The 23,443-nt window shown below is 44.5% G+C and overlaps 1 protein-coding gene across 7 annotated transcripts in view; it reads right to left on the bottom strand.

The window, feature by feature from the left end:
- Window positions 1–23,443, bottom strand: part of SPECC1L (sperm antigen with calponin homology and coiled-coil domains 1 like) — a 136,088-nt gene extending 112,645 nt beyond the window's left edge. For 2 of the 7 annotated variants that reach the window (XM_023646701.2, XM_070276027.1), the window contains exon 1: window positions 23,209–23,443. The gene's annotated coding sequence lies outside the window, so the exon portion shown is untranslated. Of the gene's footprint in view, window positions 1–4,925; window positions 4,991–23,208 lie in introns of all 7 variants that reach the window. The other 5 variants (XM_023646697.2, XM_023646700.2, XM_023646699.2 and 2 more) reach the window with 3 other exon arrangements.

The following is a 23,443-nucleotide window of genomic DNA, read 5'->3' as shown; positions in this document are numbered from 1 at the left end:
TCCCTGTCCATCAGCATCATGGTGTGTGGCCCCTCGGAACTAGGCAGAGGTACTAGACAGATCTGGTGTGGCAAGCACACAGTTCAGCCTGACTATTACTTCTCACTATCCAGACATTGAGCTACTCTAACTTAATCTAAGAAAAAATGCTGCTTTTCTAGGAGCTACCAGAAACTCATCATATTGAGTTCACACTTATCTAATACTTGCAAGTTTTTTTACACAAACTGCTGCTAAGCTGCCTTTCTCTGTTTGCCCCTAACATTACGAAAATTTTCAAACACCACAGAAATGTTGAAGAAATTGTACCATAAACATTCCACTTTTCTCCTTTTCATAGCTGTGCAATTTAAATTCTGAAAAAAATTTACATCCGTATCTGTTAAAATTTTCCTTTGGTCAGATTCAGCTCAAGGTCCCAGCCTCTGGGATATTTTTAAATTCTGACTTTGACTTGAAACCCATCAGTTCTCCCTCTAACAAACACTCTCTTCAACCTAGGTCATTTGTCCACTCAGGATCCTCATCTACAAAAAAGGAGGTTGGATTCTAAGGAATCTCGAAGGTACCTTCTGACTTCAAAAACCACCTAATTTAACATAACTCACGTACCTGATAGCAATATGAAGTATATAAGATAAAGCAAGAGAAGGGTCTGTGATGTACCACTAGACCCTCCCTCTGGGCCTGGCAAACAGTAGCGGAGTGCTGAACTGAAGGGCAGGACAGCCGGCTCCAGGTCCAGCCTTGCCATAGGAACTGTGTGACCACAGGCAAATCACTCACATCACTTCATCACCTTATACCTTTGTATCTCTGTCTCCTCTCCTAGAAAGAGGAGTTGACAAAACCTAACTTACAGAGTTCTTGTACAAAATAACATGTACAGAACAAGAAAAAGAACAAAAATCCTGACCTACTCATTCCAGAAGTTATTTCACCAGGGCCCAAAGGTCAGAAGAATGGTTCAACAACCCAAGATGAGGGATGGCGATTCATTCCAGTGATTCAGAAACTCCACCCTCCCCAACCATCCACCTAGGAAAAACGCGGCAATCGGGTTTCAGAAATAACGCCCAAGAGACCTTAGGAATTCATCTTAACTGTCATTATACTACATCTAGAAGGATCCGCCCTGAGTCAAGGAGAACACAGATCGGCCTGGAAACCACAATGGAGCTCTGAAGGCATCCCTCACTGAGCAGCATCTCCCGCCCTGATACAGCATGGGACAAGAACCTTGGTGGCCACTACAGGGGCAGAGCCCATCCCCTCCCTCCTGTTATCACCTCCTGGTGTTAACACCAGGATCTTGATCCTGCCACGACTTTTTCCTTTGAACTTCTCCTATTCACCTCCAATTAGAACCATATTTTCCCTCTGTTATACAAAATGTATTGCTATTTAAAACTATTTAAATGTAATAGTTATTTAATTGATTTTTTAAATCCACTGTGCTTATTTAAAAAGCCAGCAACCAGGAGACTGCCCCACCATGTCCGATCAAACCTGTATCCAAATCTGTATCCGTGGGCAAGTTACTTAACCTCCCTGAAATCTCAGTTTCCTCACACACAAAATGGGCTGGTAATACTACTACTGACCTTACAAGGATGTTGAGAGGATTCAATGAAATAATGAACCTGAAATGCTTAGCAGGGTGGCAGCCCACAGTAAGGATGGGATAAATGTAAGCTATCATAATTTACAGAAAACACACTGCGTGCCCCAAGTATGACTAATGCCTTATTAAAATAAAAGCAGCAACTCAAAAGACACTTTGTAAGAGAAACCCTTTATAAGGAATGACTACAGATTTCTACTTATTACTTACAATAAATTATATACTATGGTGCGCAGATGTCAACAAACAACACTTGCTTCTGATTCTTTCCCACTGAAAATTATATATGAGGAAATCTTGAAAATACAGGGTAGGGAGTTCACTGGAACAATAAGCAAGGGCCCGGATTGTGGCTGGAGGCCCGACACGTCTGCATGACCTTGAGCACATCATGCTAACTGTGAGCCTTGCTTATAAAAAGGCAAGGAGAGTGGATTAGGATCTTTCTTTCAGAAATTCAAGAAATGCATTTCAGGATTTGTACCCTCACAATCAGGAATCAAAACTTTTTTTAAAAAGGAAATTGTTTATTAGTTATGATTTTTTATGCCTATCAGTATCCCACTAAAAATCCAAAAAGGGTTTCGACCCAAGCAATCTAAGTACATTTCTCTCTCTTATTTCAACAAACTCCGTATTTGAAATGTCAGGATATTAAAATTGTAACTTAAGAACAGACTTAAAACACTGAGAAGGAATCACGAAGACAAGGGAAAACTGAAATTTAGCAAACTAGCCACACTGCAGTCAGCAAGTAAATGTTGCTAAATGAATTAAAACCAACAACCAAACTGATAAAAGCATGTGTACTACAAAAACCAAACTTTCAAAAGAAATTCAATAAGAAATGTTTAATTAAATAAATCATAATGCAATAGACTGAACCTATACTGAATTCTTCAACATATTCATGTTTTTAACCTTTCTTATTGTGAATTATAACACACAATAAGAAAAGTGCATTTAAATGTATACCTTTTAAAAACAGACTTGGACTGATACTCCACCGAAAATGTCAAGGCTTACTCAGAGGAAAAGCCTCAGCCTTGTCATGGCAAAAACCTGCACACGTGCCAGCGGGTGTGTATTCAAGGTGCATGAAACAGAGACAGGAAGGAGAGAGAAGCCACGGTGAGAGGCTTTCGGGCATGTGATTCTCTGTTTAGTCTGGATCCACAGACAGAAGTCGATTACTGCTCAGAATGCTTCAATGCTTACTAAGGAGCTTACTGACAATTTTAATGCTTACTGACAATTTTAAAATGCTTACTTTTATTATAAATGATATTTTCTGATTTTTAAGACATTTTATAAAATTAAGGTGGATTATCAACTAATGTGCACATTTAATATGGTAGTTCTACCTGTTTCCAGAAATCAATGACGCACATTATGACTTGCTGAGGAAAGACGGCATTTAGATCTACAAGTCCTTCACTTCCACCTCCTGGCCCGTGGAGGAAGGAACTTTCAACCCAGTGTCCTCTCCTTAGCCCAGGTGGGCACCCCCCTTAAACCTTCTCATGGTCACAGAAGAAGAGAAAAGCAGCTCCTCTCCAATTTCCACCCCCTTCCTCTCACAGCTACCTCCCTTCTGTCTGGCAACAGTCTGTGAAGGGAGCCTGGAGGTGAATCACCAGGAGAAAGGCCGCACTGACTGAAGTTGGCCATAAGGAGGTGATGGTGAGCAGGGCCAGCACAGCTCCGAGGGGAAGGACAGGCACAAAGTCAGACTGCAGTGGAATGGGAGAAAAAGTTGAGTAGGAGACGAAGGATAATAAACTTTTTAAAAATTTGACTTTGTGAAGAGAGTCAGAGAGTAATGAGGAGGTTGAGACGCTTTGTTGACGTTACTATTGTTGTTTAAATACCAGAGCAAGCTGCCTGGAGACTGCCAGCCGGCCGCTGTGGAAGGCCCGCTGCGGCCTGCACTCGGCCAGCACATTTGATTCTCATCATCGCCCCACGTGGCTGGGAAGGAGGAAGGACCGAGGTTACAGAGGTCAGCAGCTTGCCCAAAGTCTGAGCTCTTTCCACCAAATCACAATTACTAATAGACAGGATGCTAGAAAAAAGGAGTTAATTATCAGCCACAAGAATTCAGAAGCACAACTCTATTTCCACTTGTTTTGGCCACAGAAAAGCCCACTCATACTAATTTATGATTTCTATTATTCTACAAGATTTAACACAAGGAAAGACTTAGAAACAACTGGACGCTCCCTGGATTTTTCAAACTTAGAACCATAAATCTTCTCCTTCTTACTGTTTTCCAAAGAATAATAAAAAACCTAATCTTATATCAAGACCTCTTCAGATTCATTTCTGGAGATCTTCTCTCTTTTTAATACAAGCTTCTGAAAGGCCGTTAAACTACTGACAATACTTAACATTCCAGACAAGTGACAAGGCTGGAAGAGGACAGCCTAAAAGAATTTTTGGCTACAGTACACAAATTATTTTTCCAGATTTAGTCCAAAACAAGTTGTTTCCCAAAATTCAAACTCCCAGAATGCAAGAAATTTTGAGTCTCCTCTGGCCACTCCCTCCCCAGCCAAGGTTTCTGAATATCTACAGAAAGAAAACGTTTATTCAGGACCCCTTCAAACCATGACTTTACGCTCAGATTTTTGGCAGGGAGTTACAAACTTGCACAATATCGTACTCATAAAATTAACTGTCAGCCATATTTTTAATTTAAAATATCAATTTGATATATTTGTACATTTATAACAAACTGATCTGAAATACCAGATGAAACTTTTTTTGTATTTCACTAATCGCTGAAAAGTAATAATGTAAAAAAATCCTTTAAAGATAAGCTTAAAATTTTAGATTTGAGAATTGTTTTCCTAATGACACACAGGAAGTCTTTCTAAACTAAACAAGTTAAAATAGATCAAAATTTAAATTCAGTTTAATAAAAACTAAATCTTTTTTCAACATGCATTTCACTGGTTAGGTAAAAAGCAAATCAGTAAAAAATACTAAGGAGTACTTTTCCCTCGTGTCTACCGAGTATAAAGTAGCGGTCTCAAAAGTGGGCAATTATGCCCCTTAGGGGGCATTTGGCACTATCTGTACACATTTTTGACTGTCACAACTCGGGGGGAACTGTTACTGGCATCAAGTGAGTAGAGGCCAGGGATATGGATAAACATCATACAACACACAGGACAGCCCCCACAACAAAGAACCATACAGCCCAAAATATCAATAGTGCCAAGGCTGAGAACCTGGGCATAACGGGATTGGTCTACACCTGGGGGGAAGGAGGGATGTTCATCTTTCTGTACCATACCATAAACAGGGTCTCATCTGTGTAGACATTCTTTTGAGTTCAGAAAGCCAACTCAACAGCATTGGCTGAAAGAGAAGGGAAAGGCTATGTCACAGAGCCTGTTACTCCCTTAGATTTCCATCCACATTTCCTGGGAAAGGACACAGCTCAAAGAAGGGCTCCCTCTGAACTCTCAGAATGAACTGGGACCCACAAGTCCCTGCTTACCCCTACATCCTTCTGCAGTCCCCTAGCTGCCTGGCACAGACTGACAACCCCAAACAGATGGTCAAAACCCACTGCTCTCCAGTCCCTCTGAAACCTCACTGGCAATAGGGAAAGCAGGGAACTAAACCTGAGGACCCACTATCCGCCAGGTGGTGTGCCGTGCTGGGGATTTCACACCCATCATTTCATTCGCTTCTCCTTCATCTGAGGAGGTGGGTGCGATTATCAGGTCCACTGTATAAAGGATAACCCGAGCCTTCCACAGCTGACAAAACCTACTGAGGGGTCTGGGTAAGTCAGACCCCAAATCCCACGCCATTCCACCACAGCCTGGTAAGTGCCTGGGCTGTCTTTATCTCAAAGGATGGCCTGTGCGTGAGACTACAGAGGGTCTATGGGGTACTCTATCTTCAGAGACATTTAAAAATGATGGAGATGCATCTTGGCAAGTAAAAGGTCTTCAGCTTACAGCATGCCCTCCCTCTGGCCCCAGCACCCCTGCCAGGCCCGCTGCAGCCTCTTTCTGTGTCAGGGAAGTGCAGCTGGACAACTACCAGAGCCTCCGGCCGCTTCCCTGCCTTCAACGCTCCCGCCCCACAAGCGCCCCTCCACACTCAAGCACGGAGCCCACCCTGTCACTCCCCTGCCGGGCACTGCCTTGCTGCCTGCTCAGATCAAACGCCCAAGGGCCAACACCAGCCCCCCAGAGCCCAGCTCCCACCCACCTCTCCCACCTCGTTTCCTGTTGTACACACAGGCATAGCCACCCTCCTTCAAAGAGCCACACTTCTGCTCCTCCCTGTCCCTGAGGGACAGCTTACCATCTTCTGGCCTGAGAAGTAACTACTCACGTATCGCCTCAAGATTCTGCTCAAATATCATTTCCTTAGTCCCTGGCTCTTCGAGAAGGCCCTACCCCTCCTCTCTGGCACTTCTACCACCGCAATCACCTCACTGCATTTAACCAGGGAACATCTGGGGCATACTTAGAGTAGAAACGTGTTTGCCGTTTGTGTGAAATTCAAATGGAATTGGGCGTCCTGTATTTTATCTGGCAACCCTAGGCCTGGCACACCGACCCGCAACTAGCGTGGAAAGCGAAGGCACCGGTACAGAACACAAGGAATAATACACACAGTGAACCAGGAAAAAAAGATGGGAAGAAGTCTTGTGCCCTAACCAGCAAGAATACTGAGCCTGAATCCCTCTGCTTGACAGTCAGTCCTCCACAGAACAGCCTGACCTCAATCTCCAAAACCACTCTCCTCCAAACAGCCTAAGTTTAGAGCAGCAGGTCTGCTTCTCTTTGAGGGAACTGCCTCCCTGTGCGGTCACACAGCTCCCTCCAACTGGTGTGCTATTCCCCCAACTCCAGCATCCATTCACTGAAAGCTGCCTCCTCCTTCCCAGCCAATCTCAAAGGACAAACAGACTTCAAGTCTCCTCAAAGCCCAGCTCAGAGGACCTACAGCTCCCAACGCCCACAATCACCCCTGGTCTCCCCCTCCTTGTGAAGCCCTCAGCACTTGAACTCTAACTCTTCTGGCACTTACCAACACACCCTCAGACGGCAGTTGTGTGTGGACTTCTCCCACTGGACTCACTTAGAATGCAAATGCCATAAATATGAGGCAAGGCAGGGTAAGTGCCTTAAAGATATCATTCAATAATTACATAGACGGGCCGGCCTGGTGGCGCAGCAGTTAAGGGTGCACGTTCCGCTTCAGGGGCCCGGGGTTCGCCGGTTCGGATCCCGGGTGTGGACATGGCACCACTTGGCACACCATGCTGTGGAAGGCATCCCACATATAAAGTATAAGAAGATGGGCACGGACATTAGCTCAGGGCCAGTTTTCCTCACCAAAAACAGGAGGATTGGCAGCAGGATTGGCAGCAGATATTAGTTCAGGGCTAATCTTCCTCAAAAAAAAAAAAAAATTACATAGAGAATGGAACCCAACACTCAAAAAAAGACAAAATCAAATCTATGATGTGAATAGCCCGAATCACTGCTAAAAAGGACACGCATGTCAGAAGTAAATCCTAGTAAACTCTTTCTAGACAGGTAAGTTAATCACCTATTGCCCAGTTTAAAGCCCACTGTTCTAAGACAGTTGTAACTATAACCTGTAACTGAGTGTAGAACTTCTACTCACTTATTAGTGGTAGGATGAGGATGTAAGGGGGAAAAAGAGGAAAACAATGCAAAGCACTTTCTTCCGAGTTCAAAATGTCATGGTCCACGCTTCCTTGTTAAAATGCTGAGACACACCATACACTTCAATTACACTCACTCTGCTGTTACCATTTAGGATCAGACTGCTTGTCTTTACTGCATGAGTAATGTATTGCAAGTTCAAGCAATAAAGCTCAATTACATGTCGGAATTTCAATATAACATAACCAATTAGGCATTAAGAAAACAGAACATGTAAAATAAATGTTTCTAATGCTTCGTTCTAATTTTTAAAAAGTAAAATTTCAGAACAGTATTACTGTTAGCAAACTTTGAATTTCAGTCAGAGGTTCCCAGCAGCAGAGGCTAAGAACGCTAGACTAGCATTCACATGTCACAGCAGCTTCACCCCAACTCAGCAGATGGGAGTGTTCCAATCTAAGCCCTCAAAACTATCCTCCACGTCAGAAACATTACCAAAGTCCTGCACACAGATACACGCCTCTGAGAATGCCGCCTGTCTAACCTGCCTTACTGAATAAATGAGTAATTTGACTACTTTAGTTTAAAAAACAGCCATCTCTTCTAAGGACTTCAAAACACAAGATCACTAGATTAACAAAAGAGACGAGCAGCACTGCTCTAGGCCATAACACTAAACACAGCACAGATACCCGACGGCAGATCTTTCCACAGCACCTGGCATACCTGCTGGCGTATACTCATGAGTTCACGTATCTAGTGAAAAGAAATGATTATTCGGGTAGAACACGGGTTCAAAGGCTAGCTCCACCACTTACTAGTTATGTGGCTCTGGGCATATCACTCATTTCCAAACTTCAGTTTTCTCATCTGTAAGTGGAGAGACGAAGAACCACACAGGACGGCTACAGGAACCACATCAAGCGCATATAAACTAACGAGGACAGCACTCAGCACAAAGGAATACAGTCAGGGTTAGTCTCCTGGCTTCCTCACCACAACCAGAAACGCAAATTTCCCTTTATCCTAAACGTCTCACATCTTCTCTCTCTCCCCACAGTACTAGAAGAACTATAAGACACTCTCTTCCCGTTACAACCCCCAGGGCTTCCACCCCCAGACAAGCGGAGAAGCTTCAGGGGTTCTTTCAAGCAACTCAAAACTTCACTGTTGGCACCGCCTCCCAATCCTAACCACCACTGCTTCCGCGACTGCCGGCGTCTAATTCAACAACACTTTCCTTGACCCTCCTCATTCGGTCTGCGACAAACGTACACCTCCCTTCCACTGTCGCTAGTGCCCATCCTTCTCTCTTCTCATTCACTCCCTGTGCCCTGCTTCAGTCACTCCACTGACCGCTTCGGCGGTCCAGGGTTCGCCAGTTCGGATCCCAGGTGCAGACATGGCACCACTTGGCAAGCCACGCTGTGGTAGGCGTCCCACATATAAAGTAGGGGAAGATGGGCATGGATGTTAGCTCAGGGCCAGTCTTCCTCAGCAAAAAGAGGAGGATTGGCAGTAGTTAGCTCAGGAATAATCTTCCTCAAAAAAAAAGCTACTAGAATAAGTGAGCACAGCAAGATCTCAGAATACAAGACAGGAGCCAGCCCTGATGGCCTAGTGGTTAAAGTTCGGCACGCTCTGCTCCAGCAGCCCAGGTTTGGTTCCCAGGCATGTAACCACATCGCCCGTCTGTCAGTAGCCATGTTGTGGCAGCAGTTCACAAAGAAGAACTAGAAGGACATACAACCAGAATATACAACTATGTACTGGGGTTTTGAGGAGGGGGAAAAAAAAAAGAGAAAGATTGGCAACAGAAAAAAAAAAACAAGTTGACTATAAAATTCACATGGAAATGCAAAAGGCCTAGAACTGGTCATTGTAGGAGCTAGATGATGACTACATTGCCACTGGTGATGCATTATATTACTCTTTACATTGTACATGTTTGAAATTTTCCATAGTGAAGAAGTGTTTTGTTTTGTTTTGTTTTGTTTTGTTTTAATAAAGACTGAGATGCTTTCACACACACATAAACACAAATTATCGTTCCTTTAAAATTTTCATTTTATCACAAAAATGGTTTTCTTCTTCATCCCACCTTCCATCTACCCCCCCGGCCTGCTTTCCCAGGCCCTGTAATTTGTCCTCTCTGCTTCCTGTTTCTCTACAACAGGGGTCAGCAAACAGTCCATGGGCCAAATCCGGCCCATCACTTGTTTTTGTATAGTTCACTAACTAAGAATATTTTTGCATTTTTAAATGGTTAGGAAAAAAATCGAAAGGATATTTCACGACATCAAAAACTAAAAATTTGGGGCCAGCCCTGTGTCTGAGTGGTTAAGTTTGCACACTCCACTTTGGTGGCCTGGGGTTTCACTGGTTCAGATCCTTGGTGTGGACATGGCACCACTCGTCAGGCCATGCTGAGGCAGCGTCCTGCATGCCACAACTAGAAGGACCCACAACTAAAAATATGCAACTATGTAATGGGGGTATTTGGGGAGGAAAAAAGCAGGGGGGAAAAAAAGATTGGCAACAGTTGTTAGCTCAGGTGCCAATCTAAAAATAAAAAAACCTAAAAATTCAAATTTCAATGTCCACAAGGAAAATTTTATTGAAACACAGTTACATTCATTCATTCAGTGTTTCTGTGGCTCCTTTTGTGCTGCAATGACAGAGCTGACCAGTTGCAACAGAGATCACAAGGCTTGCAAAGTCTAAAATGTTTACTATCTGGCCCTTTACAGAAAAAGTGTGTCAACATCTACTCAACAAAACCCCTCCTCAACGATCAAATCCCTCACCTCAGGAATGCTCATTACTGCCTCTCCTTTGCTCAAGCCCCAGCTACTCATCAAAACCCAAATCCTCTTTTTCCCCTTTTCCAAATCCTAACCATCATCAGCAGCCTATGTGGAAGCAGGTAAGCAAAACGTTACTTGTTACCAAGAAATTGAGGCCTTGGAGACGCTGTCCCCGTGTGTAGAAGGGGTAGCTGGTGACCCCCTATTCATTTCCAACCTTTCAAAGCAGGCTGACAGGCCAGCAGCTAGGAAGGATACAGCACATGACATAGGGCACCGAGAAAATTGTTCAACTAACCCATCTGAGCAATGTGTCAGTCCCCCTGCCTAAAATGTCCTCATTTATCACATGTCACCAGTACAGGTGAAAGAATGCCTCTCCAGATACCAACTCAAGACAGCATAATTCCAAAAAGAAATTAGGAAGAAAAAGCTGATAAGGGGCAGAACAGAACAGAAAGAGAAGAAACCCTGTCACTCCAACAACTTAGAGACTCAAAAACTGCAGTTAATGGAAAACCGTGGAGACACTAGCAAGTAAAGAGGCAGTCACCGCTTCACCGGGGGTGTGCCAAAGCCGCCTACGAAGGAGGGCCAAAGGAGAGCTTCCGCTGGAACACCTCAGCCCATCCGGTGTCCTCACTTCCTCGAGTTGGCATACTAAATAAGGTGGCAAACCTGATGGGCCTCAACCCAGCGATCACCACGATCCTTGCATGCCATCTGGAAACAAATAAGAAATCTAGAATGTATCTCTGTGACTACAGTCCCAGATAGGAAACTGTGACCTTTTGAAGACATGATGTTTTCATTTCCAACTTCTTTTCAGCTTTACTGAGATATAACTGACAAATAAAACTGTAAAATATTTAAAGAGTACATCGTGGTCACTGACATACGTATACACTGTGAAAGAATTCCTACCACCTAGTTAATTCACACATCCATCATCTCACATACTGATCTTTTTTTTTTTTTTTTTGGTGAGAATCATCTCCAATTTAAAGTGGCAACTGATGGGACCAGCCTGGTGGCACAGCAGTTAAGTGCGTACGTGCCGCTTCGGTGGCCTGGGGTTCGCCAGTTCAGATCCCGTGTGTGGACATGGCACTGCTTGGCAGGCCATGCTGTGGTAGGCGTCCCACATATAAAGTAGAGGAAGATGGGCACGGATGTTAGCCCAGGGCCAGGCTTCCTCAGCAAAAAAGGGGAGGACTGGCAGTAGTTAGCTCAGGGCTAATCTTCCTCAAAAAAAATTTTTAAATTTCAAAAAATAAAATAAATAAAATAAAACAAAGTGGCATCTGAAAAGAGGTATATTTTGGAAGGTCACGGGTGCTGTCAAAGGTCAGGATTGGATCTTATTATGCACAAGTTCCCAGGAAGAGGAAGACAGAGAAAGACCGACTCTACAAGACCTGCTTCTGGGAAGCAGTGCAGGAGGTTTGGCTGCGCATAAGGTTACTGTGTCCCCACAGCGCAGGAGGGCCGCTCCAAGGACACTGACACAGTCCTGGGCTGAAAGGAATCATTTCATTGACACTGTCTTGATCTGGGAGACAGGGGTCCCAGCACACTCTGTGCTCCTCAGAGGACCTGCAGGTTACCGTGTGCAGTTCCAAAACAAACAAGACTTTAAGGAGAGACTCCAATAACCAGCCTGTCTCCAGTCCAGAGGGCTCTGGAAACAACTCAAAGAAGAGAGACTTTTGACTCAGTAAGTAAAAACAGCTGTCTTCAAATGTGAACACATCCAGAAGGCAGGACTAGGACTAGTATGTGAAAGTTATCAAGAGACAGATTCCAGGGCAGCTAATAACCAGAGACGTCCCTACCCCAATGAGCTACCTTACAAGTAGCTGGGTCCTCCTCACTGACCGAGAGCATACCAGTGGGGCTGGGAGGACCACTGCATCCTTAGACATCAGCTGAAATGTGAACTTCTTGCACTAACCTTAGTCAGCTACACACTCAGATATTCACAATAGTTCTTTTTTGTTTTTTTGAGGAAGATCAGCCCTGAGCTAACATGTGTTGCCAATCTTCCTCTTTTTGCTGAGAAAGACTGGCCCTGAGCTAACATCCATGCCGATCTTCCTCCACTTTATATGTGGGACGCCTACCACAGCATGGTGTGCCAAGCAGTGCCGTGTCCACACTCGGGATTCAAACCAGCGAACCCCAGGCTGCCGAAGCAGAACATGCAAACTTAACTGCTGTGCCACCGGGCCAGCTCCTCACAATGGTTCATTTCTAAAGGCTCTGGACAACAGTAATATAACTCCAATTATTTTTAAAAGCATTATATTGTTCTTAAGAGGGGAGAATTCTCCTAGCTTACTTTCTCACTTGCCTGCTCCCTGAGGTAACCTCTCTTTCAGTTCAGCCACCCCCATTATCTGAAACCTCCCAAGATCACTTCTGACAGCATGGCACAGAGATTTGACCACTGAACAAATATCTAAGCTCCTGGCTTCTAAGGATTAATTAACAAAAAAAAAAGTATGTAGACAAAAGACAAAGAAACTAGTAACTGCTGTGCAAAAATTCATCAGCTGTTTGAGAGAGAACGGGTCTTTTTCTTCTTGACCTCACTACTCTCTGAAAATTCACTTTCAAAGATGTTCGATGCGGGGCCGGCTCCGTGGCCGAGCAGTTAAGTTCACACGCTCTGCTGCGGCGGCCCAGGGTTTGGATCCTGGGCACGGACATGGCACCGCTGGTCAGGCCACGCTGAGGCGGCATCCCACATGCCACAACTGGAAGGACCCACAACTAGGATATACAACTATGTACGGGGGAGGGGGTGGGGGGGGGTGGGGAGATAAAGCAGGAAAAAAAAAAAGGATTGGCAACAGTTGTTAGCTCAGGTGCCAATCTTTAAGAAAAAAAAAAGATGGTCGATGATACAAATTCTAATGGACCTTTCTCAGAAGTCACTCTCTGACATCAATACAGAACTTGCCACTGATGACCACCCATTTGCAGTAAGTATATGGCTCCTTTGGCCAGGCAAATGCAGCACCTATGTAGCTTTTCCTATACAATATTTTGCACAACCACATGCAACTAGGAACGAAACAGGATAAGAACCTTGGTTGGTTATCTCTGAGGATAATACACCTTGGGTGAGAAAGTAAATACTGCGTTGGTCTTTCAGCAGAGAATTGAATGTAATAAATCCTCACCTCAGCCTACCATCACAGTATACTCTTCAATTTTTATTTCCAGTTAAAATAAATCCCTTTAGGAACAGTACTAGAAAAAATTATAAGTTCCAAATTCATACTTTCCTGTCACTTTCTTTAAAATAATATGGAAGGAATGTGGATACATTTCAAATGTGAGAAAAATAAACCAAACAAAATTATCATTAAATATTATCAAGAGACTGTCCCATATTTAAAACTTGCCTCTGAGTGGCTTAAGGGAGAAGAGGCAGAAATTAGGAACGAGAAGAGGAGGCCCAGCCAAGCACTCAGGCTCTAAGAGAGGGTGCAGAGGGAGGAGGCAAAGAAGAGTGAAAGAGGGAAGCAGACTTCGGCAAGACAGGGCAGGCATCGCTTACGTCCCCACCCACCTTCCAACGACCCCCCCAAGGCCTCTGCTGCTAGGTGGGAACTTGCAAGGGCAGCCCCTCCAATTCTTGCACAGTTTTTCATACGTGGAACCAAAGGTCGGCGCAACTGTAACTACCGTTTACCAGAGCACCTGCCAAAGCGACACAAAATAAATCCATCCCTCTTTCCACGTGAATGCTCTTCAAATATTTCAATTACAAGAGAAACAATGCCCTGCCTAAGTCTTCTGTGTTCCAGGCTAAAAAGCACTGCAGTTCCTTAAACCACACAACAAATGCATGCTAGATGAAAGGCAGTATATTACAATGAAAGGAACATAGGACTTCTAGTCAGAAACCTGGGCTCAAATCCAAGCTTGGCCACTGTTAACTCTGCATTCTTAACCTCTTTGCCTTATTTATAAAATTAAGGAAAATAACAGTTGTGCTAACTGCCTCAAGATGTGCTGTGAGAGGACCACATTTAAGGAAAGGTACACATGAAATGTAGGCTTTTTTTTTTTTTGAGGAAGATTAGCCCTGAACTAACATCTGCTGCCAATCCTCCTCTTTTTGCTGAAGAAGACTGGCCCTGAGCTAACATCCATGCCCATCTTCCTCTACTTTATATGTGGGACGCCTACCACAGCATGGCTTGCCAAGCAGTGTCATGTCAGCACCTGGCATCCAAACCCGCGAACCCCAAGCCGCCAAACGTGCGAACTTAACTGCTGCGCCACCAGGCCAGCTCCGAAATGTAGGCTTTTCCAACTTCAACTATGCTGCTGTGGATGCTCATTAGATTCCACAGTACTATTAACATAAACTTCATGAACCTTATGAATGAAATTAACTTTATAAACAAACTTTTGGAACCCAAACCAACTAAGCATATCTGTGGCAGGGGAAGGAGAGGCAGAGGCAGAGGCAGGAGAGGAGGTGATTAAGAATCCCAGTACAGGGCCGGCCCAGTGGCATAGTGGTTAAGTTCACATGTGCCGCTTCAGCAGAGCCAGGGTTCACAGGTTCGGATCCTGGGCACAGACCTACACATTGCTCGTCAAGCCACTCTGTGGTGGCATCCCACATACAAAATAGCAGAACACTGGCAGAGATGTTAGCTCAGGATCAATCTTCCTCACAAAAAAAAATAAGAATCCTAGCACAGCTAGATAGTATCCTGGTTGACATTTATATTCTACACTAGACCTACAAAAATACTACTTTAACATAAACTTGCAGGTTGCATTTCTTTTTAATTTAAAAACAAGGAAAGTTACTAACTGAAATACCAAGAAACTTCTTTTGCCAAATAGTATTTTAGGGGCTGGCCCCGTGGCCGAGTGGTTAGGTTCGCACGCTCTGCTTCAGCAGGCCAGGGTTTTGCTGGTTCGAATCCTGGGCGTGGACATGGCACTGCTCATTGGGCCATGTTGATGTGGCGTTCCACATGCTCAACTCAAATGACCCACAACTAAAACAAAATATACAACTATGTACCAGGGGGGCTTTGGGGAGAAAAAGGAAAAATTTTTTTTTTTAATCTTTAAAAAAAATAGTATTTTATTCATTAAAGTGAAATTCTGATTCTTCACAAATGATTTGCATTCTATCATGACTGAGCTGGGTCTGGCTGAGCAAACTTTTGACTTGGATGGGTAACAGGAAGGCTGAGTAAATGTGCGTCTAAAGTGTGTTTTTTTTTAAGATTTTATTTTTTCTTCTTCTCCTAAAGCCCCCCAGTACACAGTTGTATATTTTTAGTTGCGGGTCCTTCTAGTTGTAGCCTGTGGGATACCACCCCAGCCACGGCCCGACAAGCAGTGCCATGTCCATGCCCAGGATCCGGAACCGGAGAAACCCCGGGCCACTGAAGCAGAGCGTGTGAACCCAACCACTCAGCCACGGGGCCGGCCCCCTAAAGTGTGAGTTTCTAACTTTATTTCAAAATCAAATATCAGAAAAAAAATCAGAGGAGAAATGTTTATTTTAACTGCATTACTTCTAGGGCCAACAAAGAGGTTAGCACAGGCCCAACCAGGCTGCATATCAATATAAATCCGCTCTTGTGGGAGGACATCATTTTTGCCTCTAGGCCTAACCACTCTAGATGACCCAGATTATTCTCCCAAAGCATCCACATGAATAATTTAAAGTAGGCTGTAGTGTAAGGACAATCTCAATAATTCATAGGGCCATATAATAAATACATAAAAGTTCAGGAACAAAACAAGACTCCTGAATGGGCCTGAAAGTTTTGCCACATCCCCCAAAAGTCCTCTCGGCTGCAACCATCAGAAACTTCCAACACATACACCTTACCTGGCTTTTGGTGAAGGGTGTCCATTACTTATCCCCAGAGTAAGAGGATTTGGATACAATTTATAAATGTGCAAACTTTGCTATCAAGGACTTACACACTCATCTTTCAGGCTCATCAGTTTATCGCTCAGAAAAATTCATATTCATATTAACCAGTTGTGGGTTTTTTCCTATTCTTTATTTTATGAAGATGTTTCCACTTTCACCTGCAAGGTAATTTTTAACATTTTTTAATCTTTTTTTGCAAGGTGGTTAATACTAATACTGCCTTACAGTAACATGTAACAACACTTGGGATAATCTAGCCTTTGATACTTCATATACACTGATGAGGATCAAGGCTGCCCCAGGGAGAGAAGCCCAAGGTGTCCTGCCCTACATACTGATCTATATCATCCTGGGGTGGGGAGGAGCACGTCCTGATCTGATCTGAGCTGATCTCTTATCTAAAGTTATAGGACCACCAGATAACCAGACCCTACCTACACTGCTACCATTTTAACCATTTTTTTCATGATCTTTCCTTTGTCTTGTGGAGAAATAACTCACATACCTATGCCTTATAAATTTAGCTCTAACCCTCAACGCACTGCAGCTCTTACTGCCCATGGGCCCTGTCCCCACGCCTGCAGCTCTTACTGCCCATGGGCCCTGTCCCCATGCCTGCAGCTCTTACTGCCCATGGGCCCTGTCGCCACGTTATTCTCTGAATAAAAGAGCACTACTGCCAGACCTTGAGAGTCCAAGAAATCTTTCTTTCAACTCCTCGGCTCGCCGAGCCCGCATCACACCCTACTCAGAAAGCTGCCACAGACCCAAACTGCGCTGGTAAAACTCCATGCTGTGTTACTTCTTTACTTTCTGCGGGGCTTTTGCTGGCTTTGTTCAATGCTGTTGCCCCAGAGCCTAGAACAGTAGTTACAACATGACAGCCACTTAACATCTGCTGAACTGAATTAATAAATGGTATATTTATACTATGGAATATTACTATGAAGCCATTCATCATAATGAGTCAGAGTGATACCAGCTGATTTAATGGAATTTCCGGAAGTATTAAGAAAACAAACAGCAAAAATATCCCATTTTTTAAAAAGTATATCCCAAAAACCCATACATTGATGAGGAAGTGGAGGCCCTGGAACCCTCATACGCTGCTGGTGGGAATCTAAAACGCTGCAGCCACTTTGGAAAACAGTTTCGTGGTTCCTCAAAAAGTTTAACGTGGCTACCGTATGACCCAGTGATTCCACTCTTAGGTAGACACCTAAGAGAACTGAAAACAAGTGTCCACACAAAAACGTGTACATGGATGTTTATAGCATTATTCCTAGCAGCCAAAAAATGGGGGGGAAAAAAAAAAACAAATGTCAATCAACTAATGAATAAAGTATGGACTATATTTGGCCATAAAAGGAATGAAGTACTAATAAATGCTACAACATAATCTTTGAAAACATTATGCTAAATGAAAGAAGCCAGACACAAGGCCACAAACTGCATGATTCCATTTACATGAAATATCCAGAACAGGCAAATTCAGAGACAGAAAGTAGACTAGTGATTGTCAGGGGCTTGGGGAGCGGAGAATGGGGAGTAACGGGTATCAGCTTTCTTTCTAAGGTAATGAAGTGTTCGGGAATCAGACAATGGACCAATGCATAACTTCGTGAATACACTAAAAACCACTTAAGCGTACACTTCAAAAAGAGTGAACTTTATAGTATTTGAACTATATCTAATAAAGCTGTTATTTAAAAAAAACTGTACATGTTCGCAAATGAATACATAAATGATGAAGAATGGTATGAAAGGTTGACAATCCTGGTAATAGAGAATGGAGGGGAGAGGGAGACAAGGGTTGAGGCAAGAAGGAGGAGCTAAACAAAAACTAAACAACCCCAAGGCTGGAGGCCTTCAGTGGCGGACTGAGCAAGGGTGAGTAAGTGTGAATGAGGTGAGTGTAAAGAATAAAAATGAGGGCACTAGGATTAAAAATCCAGCAGGTAATTCATAAAGGGGGAAAGGAAGCAAAGCTGAGTAACTGTAATGATTCAATGGAGTTTGCAGAAAATGCAGACGGCCAGAAAGGGAGAAGAACGAGAATATGGGACAGAAGATTTAAGACTGGCCCAAACCCGCCAAAGTTAAAAAAAAAAGTATGCAAGAAGAAAATTCACTAGCTCCTGCTCAAGAATTCCTGCGCCTGGCGGGGTAGAACCAATCCATAACAAGGAGACACTTCCAGGAAAAGAAGGGAGTGCTATTCAGGACGGTGGTGTCTCCTAAGTGGGAGAAAAGAGGCATCTCTTTGGAGAAAGTGTTCACTGTGACTGTTCTGGGAAAAAACAGCCCCGACAGACCGCCTTGGGAATTCCCAATGGAAGAGGTGCCACTGAAAACGGCCGAGTTGGGATCTTTCCCAAGAACTTGAGAAGGGAAAGAGGAAGAAAGGAACAACTTTAATTTTTAACAGATATTTCTTAACAAACCTTAACACTGCTGCCAGTTTCTGTGCATGCGTCTTTCCTAAGTTAACCAGGTTCTTTTTTTTCCTTTTATATAAGCACAGTTCTTTTAAAAAGAAGTGTACAGGGGCCAGCCCCGTGGCCGAGTGGTTAAGTTCGCACACTCTGCTTCGGCGGCCCAGGGTTTCGCCAGTTCAAATCCTGGGCGCGGACATGGCACCATTCATCAAGCCATGCTGAGGCAGCATCCCACATGCCACAACTAGAAGGACCCACAACTAAAAATACACAACTATGTACTGGGGGGCTTTGGGACAAAAAGGAAAATAAAATCCTAAAAAAAAAAAAAAAAGAAGTGTAATATAGGGCTTTATTTTTTTTTTAAAGAGACAAAGCATTTTTCCCCTTTAACTTTTCTGTTTTCCCTAGGCTATATGCACAATAGACAAACTTGACATTTAATATCTTAATCTCTTAAACCTTTACTGTCCAAACACATCAAATAAAAAGGAAAAAAATACCCAAGGTGGAAAGTACGCAAGGGGAAAAAGGGAAGCAATATGCACTAAATGCATATTCCTTCCAGAGGGAGGAACAGAGACGATGCCCCCTGGTTTCTGGATGATAAAATAGACATTAGAGTCTCCTCCTTCAAGAACTAAGATTTGAATTAGACACTAAGATACAAGTGAATGGACTTTGCAAGTTGGTGTGCATGACTAGGTGTCACACGGCTGGCGAGGTCAAGTGCACCTGGGGTGGAAAGCTCCGTAAAGGCAGGGACTAAGTGACACACTGCCTCAGTGGCGCTGAAGTGCCTAGCACATTAACGCACCTCGCAGATGCAACAACTTTCCATCAAGCCACACACTCTGCCATGCACTGTGGTGTCACCAGGTAGTAGGGGGAGCAGACAAAAACACAGGGTGCCAAAACCTAACTGGACAGGGTGCTGGACAAGTCCACAGGAGACAGGATAACCCTGAGCTGAGTTTTGAAGGTGATAACTGGATGAAGTGAGAGAAGAACATTCCAGCAGAGGGAGACAGGGAGAGTGCAGAGAGAGTTTAAGGAACCACAGGTTGTTCAGCAAAGCTCAATGAAGCACATAGAAAGAGGTGGAACAAGGATGAGAGTAGAGGCCAGAGCCCAGGGATGCAGGGTCCTTGATACCAAGCTAGGGACCAGTAGATCTGATTAGGAAGACAGTGGAAGTCGTCGAAGGATTTTAAATTGTGGGGGGTTGGGGGAGCTGGTGACCATGAACAGATTAACATTTTGAAAAGACAGAGGCAGGAGCAAACCTCTGGATTTAACCAAAAAATAAAGAAAAGAACTACAGCAAAGAAGTGGGAAAAGGTCAGGAAAAACATTGTTAACAGATCTACACTCTCTTTCCTCTCTCATGGACAAGTTCTCTTCATGGGGTTACCAAATTATCTTTTGAAAACAGAAGTCAGAGGTTAGCTGAGAGCAGTTAGTCCTCCGAATGCTGAAATGAGTTTTATGAAGAATTAGAGATCGCATTATTAATTTTAACTCTAAAACGCATGTTTGACAGATTTTGATATATTGTAGTTTTGTGAGTACAAAAAAAAAAAGGATCTACAATAACTCTAAATCTTATCTGCTATCAGCAGAGCAGGATGAATTTCAAAGACTTCACAGACACAAAGATCATCTGTTCACTTCAGAACAGACCACAGCCACTTCTCGCCCTCAGCATATCTGAAATAAAATCTGTGAGCCTAATTTCTTGATGGTCATGACTCAGGCCACAGTACGAAATGATTTCTGAGCTGACAGAGAACCCCACGGGGGTTCTTTACCTCCACAGCCAGTCTATTCAGTACTAACAGTTCCAACCACCAGGAGGAATTCCCCTGCCTAGGCTTATTTTGTTGGCACAAGCACATACAAAAAAAAATCCTGACATTTTCTATCCAGTAGGAAAGGATGATCAGAACAGGAACATTTTTAACACCAAGCAAATTTAACAGAGCTTTCTCAAGTGCCTGTGGATTTTGACAAATGACCACAAAGTATCAGACTTGCTATTTTTAAAAAAAAATCTCTATTTTAATCTTCTTAGAAGCAAAAGTCCCAGGAACTTTTTCCTAAACTCCCAGACAACAACAACAAAACAAGAGATTCTAACTATGACTTCAATAAAGTAATCGGAAAAAAAAAGCCTAATTGATTCTAGGCTCTCTTTACTTCTAAAAATACCTTATTGTGATAAGATAACCAACCTTGGGGGCCGGCCCTGTGGCCAAGTGGTTAAGGTTGCACACTTCGCTTCGGCAGCCCAGAGTTTGGCACGGCTCATCAAGCCATGCTGAGATGACATCTCACACATTAGAACTAGAAGGACCTACAACTAAACTATATAACTATGTACTTGGGGGCTTTGGGGGGAAGAAGAAGAAAAAAAAGATTGGCAACAGATGTTAGCTCAGGTGCCAATCTTTAAAAAAATAAGATAACCAACCTTGTAAAATTTGCAATTTACAATCACCAAATACCACCATTTACTATCATGATCAAATACCACCATTTACTATCATCAAATATCACCATTCACTATCAACATCAAATATCACTATTTACTATCAACACACCAAGAAAAAGACACTTTTCCTGGAAAGGACAGTCCTTTAACTGAATAAATTTAGTTTTATGAAAAACTCCCCACATTGTCCTTGTTTTTCTCAATACGCTAAGGCCCACTCAACGCTCCATTTCAGGGGCCTGACCAAGAGTCTCCAAGATTTGTTTTCACCAACTTTATGATGCCCCCGCTCCCCATCTTTGAGGAGGGACCACAAACAATATCATGGAACTGGTGAGAACACCCAGTTCTACCCAGGGCTGAAGAAGCCTCTGTAGGCAAGAATCCATTAAACGTTAAAACTCAAGCTCCTTTGTCCATCTCCTCACCCCACTCCCTCATTTTACAAATGGGAAAATGAAGGTCCAGAAAGGAAAACTGACTTGCCAAAGCCATAAAGCCAAGAGAATTTCTCTAGCCTACTGACACTGTGTCACCGTTCCTCTACTGAGCTGGACAGTTGTGTAGTACTATGTACCATTTAGCCACATGATTTAAATATGTATATGGTTATACTGAAAGTCTTAGGTATTATGAAAACCCAACCCTGAGAGTAATTTTGAGCCGAAGCAACACTATCGCCCGAGTCATCTGAAATACGATGTACTGTGTCTAGTCAGTTACAAAGAGAACCTCTGCTACAGAGAAATGCATCTCAAGATAACCCATTGCAGATACACATCCTAAAAGTTCAAGTTTAAAATACAACTTTGATATAAACTTCACCTGAACCACAACTACTATAACTACTTTCCGCTCACTATGACACTGTACTTGACACTCAGGTGTTTGGCCTGTTACCAAGGCGCACGGTGATAAAGCTTTTCTATGGCACAATATTCACTTTCTTACTAAAAATCAACATCAAGAAAATCCCTACACATCTAGAGTACGCACAGGCCACCAAGAAGCATTCTCCAGCTCCCTGAAGTTGCTGAGTCTTTAAAGACTCGGCTTGGTGTACGCTAAATCAAAGAGACAAAGGAGACATTTAAAAGAGAACAAAATTACTGGATCAGCTATTTCTTTATAGAAAACATTTTACCCAGATCAATACCCTACTTCTCCTCACACCATACGCCCTTTGTACTGCTGTGGCTATTTTAAAACCTAGATGTATTATGCTGCCGTCTCCTGATATCGACCAAGCCCACAGCTCTGATTTCATCTCAAGATGCATCCTCCTGGGTGACAGCAAACGCTGTTGGGCTCCGCAACATTTTTTAGTTTCTTAAGTCTGTTGTAACTCGGGAAACATTATCAGTGGTTTGAGACGCTCTTTTTACAACACACCTTTCCCCGGAATCGATACCGGCGGCGAATTTATGGGAATTTTTCCTGGGCCCTCCCGTACTTGCCAGCAAATTATCAAGGGCATCAACAAATCAAGGTTCTCTGCATTTGAATGGTCAAGGAATTCTTACTTGGTCTTATAAATAGGCTGAAACTACGTGGAAACTGATTTCTTTTCATTTCCAGGGGAGCTGCCCAAGAATGAACTATGATGTCTTCAACTTAACCACTTAAGCCATACAACTACCAGATTGCGGGAAATGAAAATTTTCCTCAACAAAACACCGGATCATTCATTCCCAATGTGATGCAATTCACAAGGTCTCAAGAAAGAAGGACATTCCGCCTGCTTGGGGCTGACCTCGAAGTGGGGCGGGACGGGGATGGGTGCGCGGCCCGGGCAGAAGTAGAGCCCACAGGGGCCGGGGGTCCGCCACCCGCGGCCCTGCTCCTGGAGCCGCGTCCTCGAAGCCCCGCAGCAGCGCTGTCCTCGCCGGGGGCAGGGGACCAGGGCTATGGGGCGTCGGCCCGGCCTCTCCTGGAGCGCGGGCAAAGCAAAGCGCGAGGGTCGCACACGGCCCCTCGGCTCGGAGGGGACCGGCGAGCGGGGGGGCCCGCAACCAACCGGGCCCGAACACCAGCCAGCGTCGGCCCGGCGGCCGGGGGTCGACGGTCGGCCCGGGAGCACGGGAAAGGGACGGCGCAGGCGCGGGACGGGCTGGGGGCCCGGGAGGGGGACGGCGCAGGCGCGGGCCCGCCGGGGTCTGCGGGGCCGCCTGGGCCTGGCCGCGCGGGCGGCGCTGAGGAGAGAGACCGGCCCGCGGGCGCCCGCTGAGAGGACCAAACCCCGGCTCTTACCGCGCGGCGCCGCCTCGCTCGCTCGCTGGCTCCGGGTTGGGGCCGGGAGGCGAGCTCACCCGGTGGCGCGGCCCGAATCCGTTGAGTCCAGCCTCAGGGCAGCAGCCAACCCCGCGGCGCCGTTCGCCCGGCCCGCCCCGCCTCCATCGTGGCCCCCGCCCCCGGCCCGCCCCTTCCCCGCCCCGCACGGCCGCCGCCGCCAGCGCCGGCGCCGTGCAGGCCCCGCCTACATCCC

This window comes from Equus caballus, chromosome 8 (assembly GCF_041296265.1).
Source record: "Equus caballus isolate H_3958 breed thoroughbred chromosome 8, TB-T2T, whole genome shotgun sequence".
Lineage (NCBI taxonomy): Eukaryota > Metazoa > Chordata > Mammalia > Perissodactyla > Equidae > Equus > Equus caballus.
The sequence above is the reverse complement of the archived record's forward strand: the minus strand, read 5'-3'. Positions and strand labels throughout refer to the sequence as shown.